Source organism: Bos grunniens, chromosome 20, assembly GCF_055505025.1.
Source record: "Bos grunniens cultivar Pamir isolate PY7600 chromosome 20, Bosgru_T2T1.0, whole genome shotgun sequence".
Taxonomy (NCBI): Eukaryota; Metazoa; Chordata; class Mammalia; order Artiodactyla; family Bovidae; genus Bos; species Bos grunniens.
In genome coordinates, this window is record NC_141184.1 from 67,349,834 (window position 1) to 67,363,913 (window position 14,080).

At 49.8% G+C, this 14,080-nt stretch overlaps 1 long non-coding RNA gene across 1 annotated transcript; it reads right to left on the reverse strand.

Moving 5' to 3' along the window:
* Positions 1–10,021: 10,021 nt before the first annotated feature.
* On the reverse strand, positions 10,022–13,575 carry LOC147350586 (uncharacterized). The gene is made up of 2 exons (XR_015148995.1): positions 12,126–13,575; positions 10,022–10,206 (listed from the first exon to the last, which is right to left on the reverse strand). It is a non-coding gene; the product is annotated as an uncharacterized LOC147350586 (long non-coding RNA).
* Positions 13,576–14,080: the final 505 nt, after the last annotated feature.

Genomic DNA, 14,080 nt, shown 5'->3' on the forward strand with positions numbered 1-14,080 from the left:
AGTGAGTGGCAAAGCCTCAGCTTATCCAGTATAACCTGCAAATAACCCTGGGAGGGTTGATTTTTGCTCACTCACAGCGTTTCTGCAGAAGTGAGTAAAAGGGTCTGAAATGGGTCAAGGAGAGGGAAAAGGTCAAAAGATCATCCTGAAGAAAAAGAGAAAGTGTGCCCTCTCGGCACTTTTTTTTCTCAAGCTGAACCCTGGAGTTGGTGGTGGGGTGGGGAGTCGGCTAAGCCTGGGGCAGGGAGCGGTGATGTGGCTCGTGGGAGAGGCAGGGCGGGGACAGTGAGTGAAGTAAGGACTGAGAATGACGTAGGGGGTGATGGAGGAAGTGATTATGACCAGGAAATAAGCTTTTTGAAACCACCCTAGGAAGATCGTCAAAATATTCCTGGCATCAAATGGCATTTAAAAAATAGTAATAGTTACATTTTTAACACGTGCCACTCATTTGCCTGGCCACTCAATCCTTTCAGTGACTCTGAAAAGCGGTCATTCCTCTTACCTTTTTACAGAGTAGGAACTGAAGCTCAGACAGCTGAGAGAACCTGCTCAAGGTCTCTCAGCAAGAAAGTGAAAAAACCCAGAATACCCTACAGATCTGCCTGGTGCCCCAGCCCTCCACTGTGCCATCCTGCAGTCAAATAGATTCCCCAAAATGTGGCCAAGTACTCTGGGGGCCACAGAGATCATACATGTTTTGCTAGATGTAAAGGTTCCAGCAATACCAAAGAATGTCAGAGGAAGACGGTCGTAATCCTGCCATTGGGTGGATGCGGTATTAAGACTTCCTGCGTGTCTGGGCAGCCAGATCTGTGCAATTCCAGCCTGAACGTTCCCAGGTCCACTTCCAGAGCCTGCAGAGGCCTGTGTCTGGTCCTACCTGACAAGGGTAGGCCTAGTGCAGAGGAGTGACCAAGGATCTGCTTTCGAGTGTGGGGAGTGAGCCGAGCAAATGTGAGCTAGGCTGTCCTCCCACGACTGCCCAGAGGCTGGATCTGGGATGGGAAGGGAAGGGGCAGGGGCAAGCAATGGTCAGAAGCCTCTTTCTGCTCTCTTTATCTGAACTCTGTAATGATAAGGGCAGGTCTAGATGGCAGTATAATTATTTTTTTAAAAACATAAAATTAGTGTAGAGAAGGGCTTCCCTGGTGGCCCAGACAGTAAAGAATTCGCCTGCAAAGCAGGAGACCCGGGTTTGATCCCTGAGTCAGGAAGATCTCCTGGAGGAGGAAATGGCAACCCGCTCCAGTGTTCTTGCCTGGAGAATCCCACGGACAGAAGAGCCTGGCAGGCTACAGTCCTTGGGGTCACAAAGAGTCGGACATGACTGAGCAGCCAACACTTTCACTTTCAGAGAAGAACTTAATTGTTCAGAAGAGTGGAAAATGGCATGCCAAGCCTCTACAGAAGAGACCACTCTAAACAGTTTCAAGTGGGACCCCGGGACGCCAAAGGGCAGCAGGTCCCAGCCTGACCAGCAGCCTACTGTTTGCGGTGTCAAGCGCTCAGGGTGCTGAGCTTTGGTCTTGCCAAGCAGGAAATGCCAGGAAGAGCAAGAAGAAGGGAAAGGAAGCCAAGGTGCTTGGAGAAGGAGGCTGAGTGGAAAGTTGGGGGTGAGGTGGAGAGAGGGGCTTTGGGAAAAGAGCAGGGTACTTATATGGAGTTTCCAGAAGCCTCCACAAGCCCTACATCCTGTAACCCCCTTCTCTATCTCTATGGGAAACCAGAAGTAAAATCTATTATTGAAACTTCCATTTCTGGCAATACAGTGGGCCAGACTGTGCATATTCTTTATTCATATATTTCATGATAAAGAAAGTGAAAAAACAGGGACTTCCCTGGCGGTCCAGTGGCTAAGACTCCGCACTCCCAGTGCAAGGGGCGCAGGTTCGATCCCTGGCCAGGGAACTAAGATCCCATATGCTGTGCAGTGTGGCCAAAAAAAGAAAGTAAAGAAAATCAAAAGCAAAATGTACACCCTTGGTAACAGTTCAGGATTGGGTTTGTGGAGGGAGGTAGTCAGGCTATGCTGAGTCTAGCCTCAGTTCAAGAGCAGGGCAGCTGCAGGGTTGGTTCCCACTGGGTAACAAGTCTGTGCAATTTCCTCCCTTTCTTCCTCTTTCTCTCTGGCCATTTCCTCCTCTCCTTTCACTGTATCTATCTCTACCTATCAATTTATCGTCTATTTATCATTTACTTACTTTTCCCACACAAAGTGGATTATATTCTGCTGCAAACTACTTTTTAAAAATTCAGTACCATCTCGTGGACAGCTATGCCAGCCCATGATCGTCTTATACAAAGGCTGTCAGTTTTAGGAGCAACATTCTCTAAGGTTAGAGAGGTCTCATGTCTTCCAGAGCTTGTCTGGAAGAGATATCATATCCTCCACCAGCTTCTGCTGCTGGCGGGCCTGCCATTCACCCATTCTATTTTCTCAGATGCCTTTATTGGCTTCTCACCGTAGCCAAGCTTCCAGAGCCCCCATCTCTCTGGGCTCACAGGTGAAGAAGGCCCTTTCACATTCTCACCCTCCCTCCTGTCTCACTCAGCTTCCCTGACCGGCCCCTGCTCTTCAGATCGGCCTGCACCTCTTGGCCTGAGCACTTGTGCTGTACTGAGCTTGGGACAGCTCGCCCCCAACATCAGCAGCTCCTTCTTCACCTTCCTGGGGTCTGTGCCCCAGCGTCGCGTTCACACTGAAGTCCTCACTGTCTGCCCCAGGCGCCCTCCACTCTCCTTCCCTGCTTTATTTCCACCCCTAGATGACACGTCATGCCTTTTGCTTATTTCTTTACTGGCTGTCTCCCCCTCTTCCTCCCACTAGAATGCCAGCTCCATGAGTGCGTTTTTAATCTCTATTATTTTAATCACTATTACGTGCTGCTTTTTAGTCTCTATTATTCCCAGGTGGCGTTAGTGGTAAAGAACCTATCTCCCAATGCCGGAGACATAAGAGACGCAGGTTCAACCTCTGGGTGGGGAAGATCCCCTGGAGGAGGGCATGGCAACCCACTCCAGTATTCTTGCCTGGAGAATCCCATGGGCAGAAGAGCCTGGCGGGCTACTGTCCGTAGGTCGCAAAGTATCAGACACGACTGAAACCACCCGGCGCACACGCATTCCCAGAACAAGGCCAGTCGTGGCGTGTGTGCGAGCTAAGTTGCTGCAGTCATGTCTGACTCTGTGTGATCCTCCTCCATGGGGACCTTTCTGACCCAGGGATCAAACCCACATCTCTTACATTAACCTACATTGGCAGGCAGGTTCTTTACCACTAGTACCACCTGAGAAACCTGGTTAATCAGAGATGCTCACTAAATATTGGTTGAATTGAATCCAATATGGAAGTTGATTTCGGTGGGTGTGCTGCATCCTTGCTTGCTGAAGAGGGAAGAAGCACTTTCTTTAACCCAGCTCTGAAGACCCTTCATGAATTTGCCTTCCGACCACTCGTGTCTTCACTGGCCTTTTGCTACGTGGACTTATCCTCCAGATGCCATGGTACACCCTGGTTGGCATCCAGCCCCCCAGAGCTGGATGTCCTGCATCTCTACCCTACCCTGGATAGCTTTTACTGGCCTCCAGGCACAGCTGTAAATGCTCACTCCTGCAGGGGGTATTTTCTCCCCTGGCCAGGTGATAGGACCCCTGGGCTCCTGCAATCTCCTGAGCTCCCCTCTCTGGTTCCTATCTGTCACCCTTCTCCCAGAGGCCTGCATCTTCCTCTGCCTCCCTAGGGGCTCCCGACCCAAGTGCCTGGCACACCGAAGGGGTCGTACATGGGTACCGGGAGAGAGGGTGAAAGGCAGAGTGAAGTGGCAATTACAGGGGATGGGAGGGTGAGCAGGGGGGGACTCACCTCTGGCACCATTGGGTTGAAGGCTGCTCTAGCCCTGATCCAATCACGAAAGAAAGTCTCCACTCATGAAAGGATTGAGAAACAGATGAGCAATCAAATGCCTGAGCACGGAGTAATGATGATTAAGGAATGCTGGGAAAAGGCATCATTACATGGCTCCAAAAGCATTCGAAAGCTCTTCAGGAGAGTTCAGGAGAGTGGTTTGGGCAGGCGGGGCCGGACTCTTATCAGAAGATGCCAGACCCCTCATTCCTGCCCCGCTAGGTCACTGTGAGCTGAGAGCAAGGCTCCGTGTCATTGTTTGCACTTCGCCTTACCTCACCCTCTTTTGAAAGGCGATGATGGGCAGGTCTGCAGAAGGTCCCTGTGGGTAGGTTTTAGTATTAGTATTAGTACTGGCCACCCCTAACTGGCAAGTGGGATCTTATTTTCCCTGACCATGGATCAAGCCAGTGTCGCCTGCATTGGAAGCGCAGAGTCTTAACCACTGGACTGCCAGAGAAGTCCTGTGGGTAGGTTTCTAAAGCGGGAGAATGTCATCTGTAAAATGGGATAACAATCACGAGGCAAGATTTGTCTTGTGAAGCAGTTAAAGAGTTGAGATGAGATCCTGCTGGCGCGATGTGGGGTACTGGGCTTGGCATATATGAATAGTAAACCCTCAACAAACACGGGAGGGCATGGTTAGAGTGTATTTTTCCTCCAGAACGGCAGCCCCCTGAAGTGGGGATAGGACGTCTGCCTCTGCAGTGTTCCCAGAGCACCTTGCACACAGTGGGCACTCAGCACACAGATGTCAAAGGCGGGTTACCTAACCGCCTTCCGGCAACAGGGCCAGCTCTGGGCCCCCGCGCTCGTTCCCACCGCTCTCGGTGCTGCAATCTGCCATTTCCCCAGCTGCTCTGCGCAGCTCTGACAACGCAGTGATTGCCTGGGGCACATGACTCGCAGGGTACTTTTCTAACTGCTCCCAGGGGCCGAGGAATCCCCAGGGCCTGGCTCATCGGGACAAGCCGATGACTGGGACCCAGCGTGGTCTGCCTTCTCGGTCAGCAGGCTGATCTGGAGGTTCTGTGTGGGGAAGCAATGAGCGCAGGCCCCCTGAAGCAGGAAGTGTCCCTCACCACGGCCCCTCTCGGAAGCTTACTTCCCTCCCTCCTCTGACCCCGAGCCTGCCTTCACCCTGGAAGATGATTGGGCTCTCTGTTGGAGTCTTAGCTAACCTCTGAAGGTCAAGTTCGTGGACCATTTGTCAATACTAATGGCCAACTTTAATGGAGCACTTACTCTGTGCCAAGTCCTACACTAAATAAAAAGATTTTATTTCATTTCCTCTAAAGAGACACCCAACTGTTCTCCAAACATTCTGTCCTTTGATGCATCTGGGCCTTGGCACAGGCTGTTCCTCGGTTTGAAAGGCACTTCCTCATTTTATCTGCCTGGTGAATACTCACTCTTCAGCACCCAGCACTCTCTGTCTCTTCCTGCTGGAAGCTTTCTTAGCTTGCCCGAGACAATAAAGTCCCAGCCTCCCGTGGGTCGCCACAGTCATCATCTGGGTGTGTGTGTCTCTCTCCCCCTGAGGTGTGGCTCCCCAGATGCTACGGGCTGCCACGTTCGCCTCCTTATCCTCCGTGTCCACCTCCGCATCCAACTGGGGCACTGGAAATGTTGGTCCCTCCTTTTTCAATTCCTTGGCTCATCATCTCTGTCCTTTGTATGCCCCTCATCACTTTGTCTTTATTCCAAGTACAATGCTTATTACATGATGCTGCTGCTGCTGTTAAGTTGCTTCAGTCGTGTCCGACTCTTAGCAACCCCATGGACTGCAGCCCTCCAGGCTCCCCCATCCCTGGGATTCTCCAGGCAAGAATACTGGAGTGGGTTGCCATTTCCTAGGTATTTATAAATGTAAGTTGAATGACATAAATGATACTATGATCTTGTTTCAGGGTACCAGATAGGAAGTGTTGAATTATTTTGCTGTAGACTGCTTGGTTACCTTTAGCAAGAAATCATCAGAATAGATAGGGAAAGAGGAAGTCAGAAGAAGGAAGAGAATGGGAGAAAGTACTGAACTAGCATTTTCTGAGCACCTAAAGGTGCCAGGGATGTGTTTCATTAACTCTCCACTGTAATCCAGTGAAGTGAGTATTACAATCTCCTTTGTATAGACAAAAAAACGAGGGCACAGAGGGGTGAAGTGATCTGCCTAAGGTCACACAGCTGGCAAGTGGCAGAGCTGGGATTTGAGCCCATCTGCCTGCCTAGTTCCACCAGCTGGATGGAGAAGTTTGGGTGGTCCTCAAGTATGAGAGGGTGGGGGAAAGTGAGAAGGGCCTGCAGGACTCTGGCGGAGAAGGAATGGGATACGTCTGTCCTGTGGGTCAGACCCAGACTCCTGAGTATGCATCGTCCTTGCCTGAATTTCCCAGAACAGACATTTGCTGGCCTGTGGACCCACCCAGACTCCTCCAATACATTTAACCGCTTTCCCTTGAGACAGTTCTTTATAAAAAAAAAATTGAAGTACAGTTGATTTACAATGTTGTGTTAATTTCTGCTGCAGCAAAGTGACTCAGGTATACACACATATACATTCTTTTTCATATTCTTTTCCATTCTGGTTTATCCCAGGACATTAATGAGCATTCTCTGTGCTATACGGTAGGACTTTGTTGTCCATCCATTCTATATGCGATAGTTTGCATCTGCCAATCCCCAACTCCCAGTCCATCCCTCCGTCTCCCCTAACACTTCAGTTCAGTTCAGTTCAGTTCAGTCGCTCCGTCGTGTCCGACTCTTTGTGACCCCATGGACTGCAGCACGCCAGGCCTCCCTGTCCATCACCAACTCCCAGAGTTTACTCAAACTCATGTCCATCGAGTCGGTGATGCCATCCAACTGTCTCATCCTCTGTCATCCCCTTCTCCTCCCGCCTTCAATCTTTCCCAGCATCAGGGTCTTTTCCAAGGAGTCAGTTCTTCGTATCAGGTGGTCAAAGTATTGGAGTTTCAGCTTCAGCATCAGTCCTTCCAGTGAACACCCAGGACTGATCTACTTTAGGGTGGACTGGTTGGATCTCCTTGCAGTCCCCTGGCAACCACAAGTCTGCTCTCAGTGTCTGTGAGTTGAGACAGCTCCTCTTCACAAGTAGCTTCTTTTTTTTTCTAACATCAGTCCTGTCCTAAACACTTCCCTCTCAATCTCTGGCCCACAGTTTGGGTACCCCTGACCCCACAAGATTGTGCAACACTCTGTAAGGGCTCCAAGAACCCGCAACTTCTCAATAATGCTGAACTGGGTGAAATTTCCCAGTAACCTCCTCCCCTGCCTGACTAACACTCTCTTAACTTGGCAATGCAATGTCCTATTTTTAAGGAACCTAGTCATTTGGTTTAGATTCTTTAGTTGTTTTATTTTAATGACCTTCTGAATCATTCATTTTTCTTCTTTTGAACTGATTCATTCCTGGCCACTTCCTTGTATAGAAATCCAACCCCTCCTTTAAGACTCAGCACCAACACCCCCTTCTCATGAAAACCCTCTTCATCTATACCATCCCTCTCCAGGAAGAGATATTGCCCTCCCTCTCTTTCTGAACCATTCATCTGGCCTTTATTATATTGCCCTATCATCCTTGTCCTAAAAATAAAAATGATATGCCGGCTATTTGAACTGTTTCTTATCATTCTCATGGTGACTCTAGAAAGAAAGTAATTATCATTTCCATCTAAATGTAGTGAAATTGAACCTCAGGGAGCTTACTAAGCCTCCTGCTCCAGGTCACATGAAATTAGTGACGAAGCCAAGATGCTAAGCCCAGCACGACTGTAGAGGGAGTGTCTTGAAATGTAACTCTTTGTGTGTGGGTGCCTGCCTCTTACTGCGATGCCTGTCGCCACCATCTCCCTGCTCCCCAGACGGTAAGCTCTGTGAAGCCCTTGTTCCCTATTGCATTGTATGCAATAAATATCTGCAATAAATAGCTGATGTTCCATAGATGTTGACCAATGGCTAGGAGACTTCCTGTCCCTTCTATAGAGTTAGCTGCTCCAAGCTTTACACAATCTTTGCATGCTTACAACATCAATAGCCTGGTAGCCAAAACAATCAATACATATTGACCGAAGGAAGTAAGAGAAAGGCATGGGCTTGGAAGAGTCCAGTGGACATATTTTCCAGTTGAAAAATTTCAATCAGAAGTTTAAAAAATTCTCTCTGTAGCTCAGGACCCATGCTGCCAGACAAGACCTCCTCCTCATCACTTTTTCGGGTTGAACTAACATTTAACAGACTAAGGGTTCGATTTAAGCTCACTCCACCCATCTTTAATGGATGTCTACTCAGCCAGGCCCCATGCTCACTCATAGACAAGTGCTGAAGTTGGCTCTGTGAGCAACTCACCAGGTGGAGGTCTTCTGGATGCCCACTCCCCCTCCACTCCTCTGCAATGCAAACTCCCTACTATCTTGAGATCAGGCAATGGTGGGGCCTTGGAAACAGGGGGACAGATGGGCAGTGGCTCTGTCTGGTCCAAGAGGAACCAGGCAGGAAAGATCTCAACAAGACAACAGCCTCCAAGAAGTGGATGTGAGCAGCAGTGTGGAGACCTGGAGGAGACTGGCTCCATGCTGCAAGTAATATGAAGACAGGTTTTGGACCAGGAAGCAATAATGAAGACCTGGATGAGGTTGAAAGGTCTGGGAAGGACATTAAAAATAAGAAGCCACGGGGCTTCCCTGGTGGTCCCGTGGCTAAGACTCTGCATTCCCAATGCAGCGGGTCCAGGCTTGATCCCTGGTCGGGGAACTAGATCCCACATGAGGCAATGAAGATCAAAAATCCTGTGTGCCACGACCAAGACCTGGTGCAACCAAAAAAATCAATTAAAAAAGCCAGTTGAGGATAGCACGTGGCGGCAAAGAGAGTTAAGGCTCCCCTTACTATCCAACTGAATGCTTTTTTCTTCAAATCATGCTCTGTTATCAACATTGTCAGCCCTGCTTTCTTTTGTTCATCTTTTCCTGATTATCATGTCTTTCAGTTATAACCTCCCAGGGATACTTGGACTCGGTGAGTCTTCTGTTACCAGCATTTCATTGGTCATTTGATTTGGAGGTTTGGGGGCCAAATTGCAAGCCTCGTCTTTTAACAGGAGCATTCTTCCTGGGAAGCAACGGAGCCCAGTGGCTACCATGGGCTGCTGGGCTGGAGGGCCTGCTGACGGCCTGCCAATATTCAGCAGGGGCTGGGCTGGAGGGCCTGTCGATGGCCTGCCAATATTCAGCAGGGCACGCAGTGCACTCCTAGCACTGTCTCACCTGTTCCCAACCCAAGATGAGTTAGAACAGAGCATCTCCACTCGACAGATAAGGACACTGGGGCCCAGAGACATGAAGTCAGTTGCTCGAGGCCACCCAGCAGGAATGCTGACTTGGCCTACTCAGGGACCTACACATTTGGGTGAGCCAATGACTGTCTTTGAGCTTCTTAGATTTAGCTGGAAGGGCAAGGAGCTCTCGCTCACTTCTTTTCATGGTCAAGAATGAGACTCAAGGACTTCCCTGGAAGTCCAGTGGTTAAAACTCTGTGCTTCCAACAAAGGGGGCACAGGTTCTACCCTTGGTCAGGGAACTAGGATCCCACATGCCACTTGGCATGGCCAAAAAAACAAAAAAAAATGAGACTCAGACATGTTGATGGCAAAGCAAAAGCAATAGTGGTAATAATAGTGCCAGCAAGCATTCAGAATCCACTATGTGCCCAGCACCATGCCACTCGCTTGATGTGCTTCATCTTTACTTTTCTCAGCATAATGATTAAGAGCCAAGACTCTGCAGCCTGACAGCCTGGGTGTGCATCTCAGCTTTGCCACTTACTGGCTGTGTGAGCTTAAGCAAGTTACTTTATCTCCCTGGGCCTTAGTTGCCTCATCTATCAAATGGGGTTGGTGATAGCACGTTATAATAGATTCCTCGCACATAGTAAATGGTAGATAAATATTACTGTTCCATTTTAAGAATATCGATTTCCTCTCTCCTTGGCTTATGAATGGCAAGTATATAAAAAAGAAAACTGATAGAAGGGAAGGGTTCATTTTTTAGAATTGCAAGCAAAAGGGAAGAGATTTTTTCAATAAAGATATTAGAGTCATTTGCTGCAATCACCGTTTATGAACGGGGAAGCAGGCTCAGAAGGTTGGTAAGTCAGTTGCCTGAAATCACACACCAGCACCAGGAGGATTTGAACTCAGGCCTGTCTGATGTCACAGCTCCTGTCCTTGGTTCCAACGCCGTATGGCCCACCCTGGTGGTCATGGAAAAATCTGGTCCCTGGCCCTGTGTTGAAAATGGAAACATGAGTCACCAGCCATCCCCGGGGACGGCTAGGGAGTGAGAGGCGCTCAGCAGTGGGCCAGAATGTTCCGCCAGATGCTGAGGAGACTCTGCCAGCAGCTCCGTCTCCTTCATGCTGAGGAAAGGGAGGAGAGGAACGTGGAGGAACGCAGGTCACAAGCCAGCGGAGCGCAGCCTGGAGCGGGCCACGACCTGGTGAATCGCCTCAGGCCCGCACATCTGGCCTCTGGAATGCTGAGACCCCGGGGGACAGGCCTGGGGTTTTGCTGCTCTTTGGGGCAGGCTCCTCCTCCGAAATAACCCAGGCTGCTGGGTGGAGAAAAGTCTCGGGCTTTCTAGACTCTCCTGGCCCAACTCATCTGGTGACCTATAAAGGGGGCATTCTTTGCCCACTGATGGAGACTGGGTTTCTGTAGACACAGGATCAGAAGAAGCAAGGCACCAGAGTCAGACGGCTCTGGAACCAATTCCTGGCTGGGCGACCCTGGCCAGTGTCTTGGTTTCCGCATCCTCGCAGGAGCGTCACGTTCGGCAGGGTCTGCAGGAGCAGGAGTCTGCAGAAAGCCTGGAGGCTGCTGGCCACCCCATCAATGCTCCTGACCCGCCCGAGTCAGTGAACAAGTGAGCAAGCTTGCGTGGTGTCCAAACAGCCACCTCAGAGAGGTGGGTCACCACCTTGAGGCTGGTCTCCATAGTGGCCTTGTGGCCGACCTTTTTCTGGTTGCAGTTTCCACTTTGCCCCCAAAGAGCGCCAAGTCCAGTCTGGCTTCTTTCAGGGGCCAAGTTGAAGGTGAAGAGTAAGGAAGAGCATAGCCTTTTTGCGCTTGATGGGGCCCCCCTGACTCATTTGTGATGCTTGGGACTCATTTGCGATTCTGCGTGGGAAAGTTTGGGACTGGCCAGTGTGGCTTGGTGGGAGCTGTGATTCATTCGGGCCCACAGGGAACAAAAGCCCAGGTCCTAACAAGGGCCCCTCTGCTCTGGTCAGCCTGGTCCTTCGGTCGAGGGGTGAGTCACACACACACCCCTCAGGACTGCTCCTATTTTCACTTAGCCTGGGCCTTCAGAAATCAAACAGCCAATTCCTCTTTTCTTGACTTTTGGAGGGGATAAGAGGAGTATAAAGAGGGAGGACTGACAAGAGGAACTAAGCTGCCATTGGTTCCAGGGCAGCCCCTGGAAGGGATCACATCTCGGGAAGGAGCTTGTAGGTGCAACCTTGCTGTGCCTCACAACCTCGTTCCTGCCTGGCTGGAGGCAGGGCCCGCAGCCTCCACCTCCAGACTCTCTCCCTCAAAGTGAAAAACAACCCACCCGCTACGACCTGCTGGAATTTTCAAGTATCCTAGATGATAGTTTGCCGAGGACACTGGTCACTGGGTCCCTGCTTCGGTAAATCACATGAGCTCCATTTCCCACAAAATGAGGATTGCCGCGTGGAGCTGACAAAGTTGTCATGGACCGAAAAGAAGATGATGAGCGTGAAACATGGTGCGTGTGCCCTGGTAGAATAAATGCCCCCCTTCCCCCACTCCCCAGTTTCAATGAGGAACCAGGAAGTGGGTGTGATGTGAGCTTCTCCTGTGACTCCTGTCTTTGTTCCACCCTAGGGCTCCGCTTATCTGGAGGTCAGACCTGCCTGAGGCTGAGCCCTTGGTTATCTGAAGCTCAGCTACAGGCCCAGAGTAACAGGACAGGAATTCTGAGTTGGGAGTGAGAGTCACAAAGTCCAAGCGTGTTTCTTTAAAGCCTCAGCTGAGTCGATCAGAGTAAAAGAAGATAGAAGCAGGATATCCTCAGAGGCCATCATTTCACACAGTGTGACGTGGGCTGACTCACTTCCCTTCTGGGCCACAGGTTTTTGGTTTTCTTAAATCAGTGAGACAGATAATAATTCTCACCTCTTAGGTCTGTAGGGACTTGGACATGACCGACTGATCAGGAGCCTGGCTCTTGGATTCAGATCCCAGGTGAATGAGGCCATCTTACTGCATGGAACCTACTTGCTCATCCTTTTGGTAGGGATGGTCAGGTTGCTGTGGGGATTAAATGAGATAATCAGTAGACTGGCCACAGCTGGTGGATGTCAGCATTCAATACCTGATAGTTGCTGTTATCTCCATCACTGCGTTTAGTTCCTGGCATATGCCAGCTGTTCAATCAGTGCTAGCTATTGTGGCAATGGTGATGCTATTAACAGAGAAGACAAAAAATAGCATATCAGCCGTCAAAGCAACACCAGAGGGCGATTACAATCTTATCTTAGATCATCTCTTATTTTACCACAGAGGATGAGGAGACCCATGCAGGAGGAACACCCAGCCTGAGGTTACCGCAAGCTCACTTTCCCCAATCAGAGCTCTTGGAAGATCCCACTTAACCCCACAGGCTGGGGCCATTTGGAATGAAGACACTCACGAGCCTTGGTCTCTCCCTAGGATTTGCTGTGTCATGGCCAGGGAAGGAATGGAGGGCTTTAGGGTGGCTGGAGTCAGCCAGAAAGAACTGGAGGGCATCAACGGTAGCGCAGGGAAATGCTGATGACTTTCCAGAAAGTTCTGTCCCAGTTGACTCAAGGTGACAGCCCTGCTTCTAGAAGCAATCCAGGAGTGGGGTGCATGTGCAAGTGTGTGGCTCAGAGACAACTATTCTAGACAATAATGATGGCCATGACTTGGTGATGCTGACTGTCGGCTGGGCCCTGGGCCGAGTGTGTACATCTCACGGATCTTCCGTGGGACGAGTACTCTTTTACCCAGCAAGCTGAGGCACAGAGAGGGAGGACACTGGTTCAAGGGCCCCCCTGCTGGTCCATGGTGGAGGGGACTCAAGCCTAGGCCCTGTGGCCCGGAGCCTGTGGCCCGCACGCAGCCCAGATGTGCCATGACTCACACCTGTGTCACCCTTCACACTGTTTCACCGGGTTTTCACCTCTGTGATCTCACGGTCAACTCCCATGCAGCCCTTCAGCCTCATGAAACGGGCCTTGCTGTGTGCCTCTAATCTTCACAGTGACCCTTTCATGGTATTATCGTGATTATCACTGCATTTTGCAGTGCAGAGACTGAGGCTCTGAGCGGTATGTGAAGTCACAGAGCTGGGAGTGACAGGGCTGGCAAACGGGGGTGTTTCATTCCACAGCCCAGGTTACCTCCTCTCCAAACATCAGCACTGTCCCTCCAGAACCTTCTTGTATCCAGAGTGCCTACTCTGTGATACGTGCCCTCCTGGGTGCTGGGACAGGTGTACAGTGATGGGCCAGGTCTGTCCCTGCGTGGATCACAGTCCACGAGAAGTCTGTGAGGTAGTGTTATTACTCGTTGGAGGCAAAAAAAGCTCTGTCCCCTCAGCTCAACTCCTCCCAGCTCTACCACAAGCCTTTAAAAATTTTTTTAATTTAATTTTTATTTTATATTGGAATATAGTCGATTTACAATGTTGTGTTAGTTTCAGATGTACAGCAAAGTGACTCAGTTGTACATGTACATGTATCTATTCTTTTTCAAGTTCTTTCCCGCATAGGTTATTACAGACTATTGAGGAGAGTTCCCTGTGCTGTATAGGAGGGCCTTGGTTATCTATCTTATATACAGTAGGGTGTATATGTTAATCACAAACTCCTAGTTTATGCACCCCCCAACCTTTCCCTTTTAACCACATGTTTATCTTCAAAGTCTGTGAGTCCTGTTATTTTGTAAGTTCATTTGTGACGTTTTTTTAGATTCTACATATAAGCGATATCATGATATTTGTCTTTCTCTGTCTGACTTCACTTAGGATGACAACCTCTAGGCCCATCCATGTTGTTGCCAATGACACTACTCCACTTGTGACCACTGCCTTCTCTCCCTGCATC